A 10,018-nucleotide genomic window follows, 5' to 3' on the forward strand; every position below is an offset into this window, starting at 1 on the left:
ACCTTACCTCAAGCGCCACCTCACCTGGCCCCAGTTTCTGCAATTTCTATGGGCATCTTCTGCTCAGTATTTTCTCTGGAGTGGTATCGGGGTTGGTCTGTGTCTTCAATGACAGCCTCCATTTCCTTTTCTTCCATGCCTAGCCGCCTCATCCATCCATCTTCTCTTTCTTTAGACTTTGCCTGACAATTATTTTCAATTTTCTGGCTGATACCATATTTTTCTCTATAAGACACACATACTTTTTAGATGCTCCCCTCCCCTGCACTCAGGCTTCAGCTCTGGGCGGCATTCTCTCCATAAGACACACTTTTGGGGGTGGGGGGAAAGTGCGTCTTATGGTACAAAAAATATGGGTAATTCCCATCAAGATGTTGTTCCAGTCCGCTTCTATCCATTGACTGCCTTGATGACTTATATTTTGCCCTCTATTGTGTTCAGTTTTCTGTTGGAAAACTGCCCAAAGACTGGTTCAGCAAAACAGTTGAGCGGGGGGTAAATCTTATCTTTTGGAACTGTTTGACTCACCATGTCCTTCAACTACCTGATCATGGAGGCCTGAACCTTCATGGCAGTGGTGCCATATTTGGCTTTGTAATTTTGGGCTACCTCAGAGGGCACTAAGTTTATGTCACCTTGTGCTGAGGAAGGAGACAGATCTTCCAAGGGTCTTTCTTACTCCCTGTTCCACTCTCAATGCAAATTTATGTATTTGTAGAGAACATTTATCCCAATGCTCACCTCCCCTAATATTCACCTCTCCCATGCTCACCTCCCCCCAATTTTTACCTTCCCCAATAATCACCTCCTTCCCCCTGAAAGCTCACCTCCCCCAAGATGTTCAGACTTTTCTAGCCTGTGTCATGGAGTTAGGGAGAGAGTGCAGTAGGAGGGGTGTCCCTTCTGTTTGGTTTCCATCTTCGGGGGTTGCTGTGTTTTGTGGGGACAGTGCCTAAAACTGGGCTCCCCTCTCAGTGGAAAATGCCAACCATGTTGGATCTCTGCCCTTCATGCAGGGCTCCCTCAGCTCTTAAGTGGGGGACTGGTTGGGTCAGAATCTGTTTTCTGAGGATAGGGAGGGTTCCTCAAACTCTTCCTGGGTAGTGGAGAGAAGAGGGGCAGTAGGGGACTTCCGGCCTTTGCTAGGCTCTGCACCCCTCCCTGAGACCCCCAGACTCAGCTGCTCCCCATTCCTGCTGTGAGCATCCTTCATGGCCCCTGAGAGGAGTCAGCCAGCCAATAGTTGCTCTAGGGATCTGTCCATGCCTGTGGTTCCTACACGGACTCTTCAGGACTCTGGTCCCACAGCGCCGCCTTCTGGCCACTCGGGGGCGGGTTCCTGCCTGGTTTAGAACTTTCCATCTCAAGTCTCTTTGAGTTCAAGAAATGGTCTGATCTGCCAGTTGATTGGCTCATTGTCTGGGGTAAGAAAGGCACCCAGGGAAGTCCACAGAATTCACAGAGCATCAGGCAGAAATTCCGCAGTCTTTGGCATTGGAAAATCTAGATGCTTCTTTTAAGGAGCAATGTTAGGTTTTAAAATGCAACTTGGGGACGGTGGGAAAGACAGTTCAGTGGTTAAGGTGATGGCCTTACATGTTACTGACTCAGATTCAGTCCCTGGATCCCCATATGGTGTCCTGGGTACTGTCAAAAAGTGAACCAGGAGCATTAACTGTGTGTGGCTCTCAAACCAAAAAAAAAAATTATTTATTTATTTAGGTTTTGGGGCACATCTGGCAGCACTCAGAGATTACTCTGGCTCTGTGATCAGAAATCTCTCCTGCAGGCTCAGGAGACCCTATGGGATGCCAGGAATCAAAACCCTGGCTCGTTCCAGGTCAGCCACATACAGGGCAAACACCCTACTGCTGTGCTATCACTCTGGACCCCAAAAAGGATTTTGATCTTGAGTAGTCAAAGATTCTTTTTGCATCATTAAAACTAAAAACCAGGGCTGGAGAGATAGCATGGAAGTAAGGCGCTTGCCTTTCATGCAGAAGGATGGTGGTTCAAATCCTGGCATCCCATATGGTCCCCTGTGCCTGCCAGGGGTAACTTCTGAGCATAGAGCCAGGAATAACCCCTGAGAGCTGCCTGGTGTGACCCAAAAACCAAAAAAATAAACAACAAAAAACCCCCCAAAAACCCTAAAAACCAATTTTTGCATCATTAAAGCAGGAGGCTAATCCACGCTTTGTTTTTTCTCTTATGCACTGTTTTCATTTTTTGCAAACAATAGCCAGAGGATACGGGAGACATTTTCCCTTGGCATAGTGGGGAAGACCTGGGTGGAACTTGGTTTTGGGTTTCCTCGGGTCCCCCTCAACTGGTGCAACATGAACCCAGAGTGTCCCCCATCTCACTAGACTGGGCCTTTGTAAGGACAGAACATTCCAATATATTGGACGTTTGCCAGTCTGATGCGGCAGAAACGGAGACCCTTCTAACCTGGCATTTCTCAGTCCGGGGAAGTTGGATGCCCCTGACAGGCAAAGGCTCCCTTTCCCTTTCTCCTGACTGTTGTGAGGCCTTTGCTAGTACAGTTCCACTGGGGCCAAATCTTCCTGTTAGTAAGAACAGTCAGCGAGGTGCCCCTGTGGGCTATGCAACCTCTTTCTTCAGGGGATTCGGTCTCTGTCTCCCTCTGTCTCTCTGTCTTTGTTTCTGTCTCTCCTGTCTATCTCTGCCTTACTTTGTTTCTGTCTCCTGTTTGTCTTTGTTTCTGTCTTTCCTGTCTCTCTCTGTCTTTGTCTCTGTCTGTCTCAACTGTCTCTCTCTGTCTTTGTCTCTCTGCCTTTATCTCTGTCTCTCTGTTTCTCTGTCTTTGTCTCTGTCTCAACTGTCTCTCTCTCTGTCTTTGTCTCTCTGCCTTTATCTCTGTCTCTCTGTTTTCTCTGTCTCTGTCTCCCTGTCTCTATGTCTCTTTGCCTCTAGCTCCATCTCTGTCTTTTTCTTTCTGTTTCTACTTCTGTCTCTGTCTCTATCTCTCTGTCTGTCTTTGTCTCTATCTTGTCTCTAACTATCCCTCTCTCTTTCTCTCCCTCCTTCCTCGTATGTGCATTAATAAACCATGATGCCATGTGACTTTAGAGTAAAGACCCTCCAGCTGTGCTCTTGGCTTCTCCTTGGGGAAAGGTAGTGAATGGAGTGGGGGGGAGACATAGCTGGAAATGGGGTTTGCTTCTGTGAATTCTCAGGTGATCCCCTTTAGTGCCCCCAGAAAGGAACCCACCTCTTTGCTGGCCCCGGGTCTTGGCAGAGCCATGAATCAGGTTCTTGGGAAGAGGCATCTGCTGAGGTTGTTTTGGACTCTGGCTAAGCTGATCATGGCCCCAGGAAAGGTCTAGACCCTCTGTCCCCAACGATTAGGGGGAGAATCTTGCTCATGTCAGACAGTGTGGAGATAGGAGAAGCAAACAGGAAACCAAAATGTGATGAGGGGCTTGACTAGGTTTAGAAGAGGCCCAGAAAATGTGAGACTGCAAAATGGAGCAGGGAAGACACTTTTAGTCATCACAAGGGCTGGACAGTCCTATCCAGAATCTTCTCAGGGAAAGAACTACTGACTCAGAGGCACAGAAAGCCCTGGAACTGTACCCCCAAAGATAGAAGAATGAACAGAGCAATAGTGCAGCAGATAGGAAGGCACTAGCTTGCCTGACAACTGGCCCCAGTACCTTACATGGGCCCCTGCACCTCAGCCCCACTGATGGCTGGTCTCGAGGCTGAAATTCTGGGACTTTTCTATCCAGGAACTGCTGGTTGGAGCTGAGAAATCTCACCTGACATTCAGCTCAGATGCACCAAAAGCTTCACTTCACAATCCTCACAAGTGTGTGTGGTTTAGTTTTTTTGTTTTGTTTTGTTTGGTTTTTGGTTTTTGGGTCACACCCGGCAGCACTCAGGGGTTACTCCTGGCTGTCTGCTCAGAAGTAGCTCCTAGCAGGCATGGGGGACGATATGGGACATCAGGATTCGAACCAACCACCTTAGGTCCTGGGTCGGCTGCTTGCAAAATAGCCGCCACTGCGCTATCTCTTCGGCCCTGGTTTAGTTTTGTTTTAAATGACTAACTTTTATTTGCTTCCTTATCATACCCAGTAGTGCTCAGAACTTATTCCTGGTTCTGTTTTAAGGGATCACTTCTGGTCATGCTGGTTTTGGTGGGAGGGATGCCGGGGATTGGATCAGGTTGGCTGCATGCAAGGCAAGTGCCTGGCCCATTGCACTATCCATTTTGGCCATTTAAAAACTTTTTATAAAAAAGAATTGTAAGCTTTTTCCTCTGTACTCTTATGGGCAGAGTTGATTCTTGAATGAGGGAATTAAGGGTCTGGTCCCCTAGTCTAAATTTAACCTGTAAGTTTTTGAGGGGAGTATTTGGGTCACACTCGGTGATGCTCAGGGCTTATTCCTGGCTCTGCACTCAGTAATCACTCTTGGTGTAATGTGGGGGAACCATAAGAGATGCCAGGGATCGAACCCGGGTTATCTGTGTGCAAGGTAAGTACCTTGCCTGTTGTGCTTTCTCTCTGGCCCCCTCACAACTTTTGGCTCTCCAAACCTTACCTGCAGCTGTCCCTTAATCTCAGAACCCAAAGGGATGCTCAAGTTTCTTCCGAATGTCACTCAGCAGTGATGCCTGATCCTACACAGAGCAGGAGTACCTGAGCACCCCTGGGAGTGGCCCCCCAAAACCAAACCAATAAAAAGACTTTATCTGGGTTCCTGGAGCATCGGGTCTTTCTGTTGGCCCCACTGAGCTGGGCTCCTTCCTGCTCTCCTCCCTATGCATCCACTTTTCTCACTACTAGATCCCCATACCCCACCAGGGCAGGGAGAACTATCTCAGAGTGTTGACCCCTAAGTGCAGGGGACCCAGGACTATTCTAATCACATTCAGCCTTGTCCCTAGGTCCCCAGGAGAAGGGAGGTGACAGGCCAGGTTTAGGTTCACCCTCATGGCTTGGGCGTTCCATGTAACAGAAGCAGCCTCAGAAACAAGCCCCTCTCCCCACAGCAGGCTCCAAGGATAATTTTCTATTCATTTGAGGGAGGCAAGAACCAGGATCCGAATTTGACATAAGCCTGTGACTTCCAGAGTTCTTGGCTGTGGCAGCCACTACCTGACAAGGTCTCTTAGCTGCCCTGTCCTCATCCCAGATCTGGGGCTTGTCCCCTTGCTATTATGATTCACTGGAGAAAAAACAAGGGTCCCTGTGAGCTCACCCGCCTGCTTGTCAAGACTCCAGGGGATTGGGGAGCCTTGGGGCATAAAAGAGGTTCTGTTGGAGCAGCTGAGAAAGTCAAGGAGACACAAGTGGTGCCTGCAGTCAGGCCTCCACTTGGGGTGTCTCTAAAAAATGGATGCAAAGAACACTCAGGGGTGGGTCTCCCTTCTTTCCCTTTGAGACCCTGTATGCCACGTACCCAGAAGCCACCAGGGAAGAATTGGCTCTGATATCTGGTTCCGGGCCTGCAAACTGAGCCCATCTCTGTCCCCACACAAGATGACTGCTGTAGTCCCTCCCTGGTGGAGATGCTAAGTGTACCGGAGACCAAAGTGAGCCTAGGACAGCGCTTCTCAAATAGTGGGGCACGCCCTTGGGGGGGGGGGGCAAGACTCCATAAAGGGTGGTGCATTTGACCTCCGCAAAGACTGTCATAACAAGCTAAGCCCCGTGTTTATGTCTCTGTATGTCTCTGGAGCTGAGAATCGCTGTGTCCTGCTTCAAACCCGCTTCGAAAAGCTATGCGTTGCAAAACGTGCTCATTGGCATCATGAAGCCATGAATCAGTTCCAATTATTTTATATATTTTTGTTTTTCAGGTTTAAGTTTTTTTTAATAAAGAAACTATTTATAGTCACGCGGGGGGGGGGGGAGCGAAAAATGTTTTCTTCTTCCTAGGGGGGGCATGACAGAAAAGAATTGAGAAGCACTGGCCTAGGAGAAGGGAACCTGGTTCCAGTGGCCCCCTGGAGACCTTGATGGTAGTGTAAAAACTGTGGCCCGTGGATTCTGTGCCCAGTGGATTCTGTCACTGTAGGTTCTGTGTCCCGTGGATTTTGTCGCTGGGTGTTCTGAGCCCCCTGGATTCTGTGCCCGTGGATTCTATTGTGGATTCTGGTCTGTGAATTTTAGAAGTGACCATTAGGTGTCATTGTCTCCCCACGCAGAACTGCACCAAGTGGGCCTCTGGCCCTGCAGCAGGGAGGGAGCCTGGGCTCTATGGAGGGACTTTGCCCCACGTTCATGCTAAGCAGGAGTCCCCAGCTAGCACAGTGGAGGGTGCATGGCTTTGTGTTACTTCCGGGGACACTGGCCGCCCATGTAGGACATGCTGCATGGCTGGATCTCCAGGGGGATTGATGGGGACCAATCTCCCTCCTTGGTGGTGAACTGGAGTTCTCGGGGGGATCCTGTCGTGTAATGGAGCAGGGTGCCTGGAGGCTGGACTCAGTCCTTCCAGTCAGTAGGAGGAGGACGCCAGAGACTGGAGATGCAAGCAGCATAGCACATGCTAAGTGGCAGTCATGGAGTTACCCCGGCATCTAAGGGACCCTAACAGTGTCCTGCCTTCCAGCGATGTTAGTGGAGCCTAGGGCTCCAAAACGAGGAACTGGTGAGCCACAGATCTGGAAGCAAATGTTGACATAGAAAATAATCCACACAGTGAAGAAGGACAAGAATGGGTTCAGGAAAACCAGCATTCAAGCAAGGAATTCAACCATGCAGGCTTTCTGCTTCTAAGAAGGAAAGCAACTCAGTGGAAGAAGACCAAAGAATGGGCCCTTTGCCTTCCTCAGACTCCTGCTTTTATTGATAAGAACCAGGCGACACCCTAGGGGGGAGAGGAATACCAAGTAGGGAATAATCCAATAGCCCATCACCAGATCACACCCTAGGGTGGAGTACGAATATTGATTAGGGTGGGATCAGTAAACTAACACAGAGAGACTGTGTAGCTCTGAAGTGAGAAGCCATCAGCGACAGGATCCTAGTGGCTGATTTGAGCTGGGGCTTTCCCTCCACTCAGCCCAGGTGCTGGCCAAGGTTTCGCCCCTCTTTATGCAACACAAAGTGGGTTCAGACACAGGAGGGGAAGATACACCAGGAGTGCGGCTCAGCAGGTGCGTGTTCACAGAGTGGTGCTTGGAGGGCAGGTAGGGACTGTAGGGGACCCGTCAGATGCTGTGTGATTGCTAAGGAGTCCAGACTTGGGTACTGTGGGCTTGGTTCTCCTGCCAAGGACCCTCTGGTGCTTTCTCGACACTCACCACCAGGGGGCAGTGTTTCCCCCACAGCCTGTTGGCTCAAAAACCTCAATTTAGAGTCTAAAAAGAGAATCAATTTTAGGTAACAGAATCTTGAAAGCAAGAATCGCATGGCGGGACATCACTGTAGTAAATGTGGACTTGAAATGGAGCTCTTGGAGCCATTCGAGTCATTCTACTTGGCCCTGCTCTGATTGCTGTGATCCTGTTTTGATGCATTAACCCAGCTGTGTAAATAGGGGGTGAAGTCTTGAGTCCAATTCCCAATCCTGGAGCTAGAGTGAGAGCACAGCAGGGAGAGCTCCTACCATGCACACCATCACCCTGGGTTCAATCCCTGGCATCCCATATGAACCCTCGAGATCTGCCAGGCATAATTTCTGAACATTGCATGGTCTAAAAACCCAACCAAAAAACAACAAAAATACCCAAACCCCAATGCCATGTCCCCTTCCAAAGCCCAGAATAGATACTTTCTGTAGAAATGTAGGGTGCAGGTGGTCTCTGAAGGAATGGTCTAGATTGTGGCCAGACAGATCCTCATCTGGGGCTGCAGCCAGGAACCAGCCTGTTGGGTCTCTGCTGCTCTTGGCCATCTCCATTCCCCATCCCCAACATTTCCAGTGCCTTCTGCCCGGCATGCTGTGTTGGGGTGTAGCCCCCCCCCAACTCTGCTCTGTTGAGTGGGGCCTGCACACTCTTTATTGACCCTCCACAGGGATATTAAGTGCTTTGGGCTGGACTGGAGGATGGTTAATCAACAACCATGTCAGAATGATGGATTCTTCTTGGATTATAGCTTAATTAGCTTGTTTAGAAGCAAAAGTTAGCTTGGAGATCAGTTTTCTGGAAATTGGAAGGGGAGAAGAGGGGGATAGTGAGGAGTTGTGGGGCGACCCTATATCTGTTGGAAGCCACGATGGGCAGAAGGAGGCTTGGGGATATGCTGGCTGTGACCTGAGTCCCTCCCCCCTCCACTCCCAGAGTCTCTTTTCCTACTTGCCCCACTCCAGTGCTTCCATGTATCCATGTTGTGATGGAGTGATGCCACTAGGTCCCTCTCAACTTGGGTTTTTTTCCCAAGGACAGCTTCAAGGGCCCAACCCAGCATCCCAGGGGGGCAGAATTGCTCAAGTTTGGGGTTTTTAAGTATTTCTGGGGGGTATTTGTGCCCAATGAGGTTGGAGTCACAGCAGAAGTTTTGCCAAGAGAAATCTGAGTGTCAGGGATTTCACATCTCCTGAGAAGCAAATAATGGGGGACAGGGCCAGCACCCCCAGCAGCGACTAGACCCAGCCTCCTTCTTCCCAAGAACCCCCTGACTTCCTGCTTGACCTCTGCCATCTGACTTGCCTGCTGCTGGCTCTTGTCTGTTCGCTGTTCCAGACACACCTTTGCCTGCCCAGCTCCTTTCTCTGCTGCTCTCTCTTCTGTTCTCTATCATCTGTGGGCACTTCTAACTCAATACCTCTCACTTGAACCTGCTCCCTGGAGTAGGCAAGTGTCTGTGTGAGCATGCCCACACATGGATGGGTGTGCATATTCACATGTGGGCTGTGTGTGTGTGGGTGAACTTGTATACCTGATTTCCACACCTATGGGCACATTATGCATCCAGTGTTGGGTGTATGGGGGTATTTGAGAGTCCCAATGGACAGCAGAGGGCCAGCCCATCCAGGGGTGTGGCTAATGGAATTCTGTTCCTCTTCATTGCACAGATGCAGGACACCCTGCCGGGTCCCAGGGAGACCCATGATAGGTTATAGAATGTGCAGGTGGGGGGTATTTCTGTCTGGACTCCTGTGACAGGCACCTGATAATCTTGGATTGGCCTTGCCTGTGTTTCTGCCATGCGCTTTGAAGACTAGAAGCTGCTGTACAACAGCAGAGAGGGTGTACACCCCATACAGATTATGGGGGTGTCTGGGCATACAGGACTGGGGCTCTCACAGTCTCTTTGTCCTCTCCCCAATGGTGCTCCCCAGCACCATTGAGTGAGTGACACTCACTTACTGCATAATATCAGTATCTGCTCAGAGAGTCCCCCAACCCTTGAGACACACATCTGCAAGGATTCACTCACTGTGGGGTAGCTTCTGGAAAGGAGCCCTCAGGCTGCAGTTTATCCTGAGCAGCTACCAGGAGCTTTTAAATATATATATATATATTTTTTTTTTGGTGGGGGAGCACACTCAGTAGCACTCAGGGGTTATTCCTGGCTCTGACTCAGGAATTACTCCTGGAGGTGCTCAAGGGACCATGGGGGATGTCAGGGATTGAACCCAGATCCCAAGTTGGCTGAATGCAAGGCATGTGCCTTTCTCTTTGTGCTATTGCTCCAGGCCAACTTCGGCCAGGAACTTTAAGGGTTACCTGATGGCCACTATGTGTATGTGGCAGGAAGGCTTAAAGGAGAGAGAGAAGGAGGAAGGGAAGGTGGGGTGCCTGTCTTGTTGGGTAGAGGACCACACTCATGTTTTTTCCACCTAGACCCAAAACCCAACTTGTCACAGAGTCCAAGACCTTTCTGCAAATCAGACTTTATTTTGCCAACTGGCTCAGACACGGGAGAACAAGATGGTTCTGGAAGCTTCTATGGGACCACTTCCCAGCACTCAGGTTGGGTAGCCTGTCTCTTTCTAGCTCTCCCCAAGACATGTTGTAGTTGGGATGAGGTGGTGGGCAGCAGCTTCTTCCCGTCTCCCCTTCCGTTTCTGACCCTTCTGGGCAGCATAGTTC

This window comes from Suncus etruscus, chromosome 12 (genome assembly GCF_024139225.1).
Source record: "Suncus etruscus isolate mSunEtr1 chromosome 12, mSunEtr1.pri.cur, whole genome shotgun sequence".
Taxonomy (NCBI): Eukaryota; Metazoa; Chordata; class Mammalia; order Eulipotyphla; family Soricidae; genus Suncus; species Suncus etruscus.